The following is an 863-nucleotide window of genomic DNA, read 5'->3' as shown; positions in this document are numbered from 1 at the left end:
GCCTCCGCCGGTGTGGGAGCAGTCTTGGAGCTAGTCCTGTTTGAGATTGGTCTGTTCTCAGGATTCTCTCCAATATGAGGGGGTTGAGCTCGGTTCTGAAGGTGAGCAGATTTAGTTGTAGCCGAATACCATGGAAGTTGGGCTTAAATCTCTCAATGCCAAAGAAATTCAAACAATAGAATTGAGATTCCCGTTCCAAATTCAAGGTCTGAATACTTACATTGAAACGGGATGTTATGTATATTTCCAAATTAGACGCTTTGTACATGGTTAATTTCAAACTAAATAGTACTCCCTCCGTCCCAAAATAAGTGTTGTTTTCGCTTCCCGAGAAATAACTTTAACTAAATATATAGTAAAAAATATTAATATTTATAATACATAATTGATATCATTGGAAAGATCTTTAAGTCTAGTTTTTAACAAATTTATTTAGAGATATAAATATTGAACGTATTTTCTACAAATCGAGTCAAACTTGTGGCACAAAAACCTAAAACGACATTCTTTTTGGGACGGAGGGAGTATTATATTCCACCATGTGGACCAAGTAATTTTTTATGCGTTAGATACATATTTATTTTGATATCTTATCTAGCATGGGAAATAACTTACAAAGCGCATAGAAATGAGTGACAATTTTAAGGTATATCAATACTTAATGATAACAAATTTCCTAAGTTGTTATAATAAGTTTAAACATTTTCAAGAAACATTATGCCATATCAATATTAACAATTTAGTTTAAACAACATGTGGTTTATAGAACAATACTTACATATATTTTTTTTGGTACAACAAATTCAACTATGTATTTTATAAAACAATACTACTACATATATAATTTCTTGATATAACAAATT

This window comes from Sorghum bicolor, chromosome 10 (genome assembly GCF_000003195.3).
Source record: "Sorghum bicolor cultivar BTx623 chromosome 10, Sorghum_bicolor_NCBIv3, whole genome shotgun sequence".
Classification (NCBI taxonomy): domain Eukaryota; kingdom Viridiplantae; phylum Streptophyta; class Magnoliopsida; order Poales; family Poaceae; genus Sorghum; species Sorghum bicolor.
Note: the sequence above shows the minus strand (reverse complement) of the source record.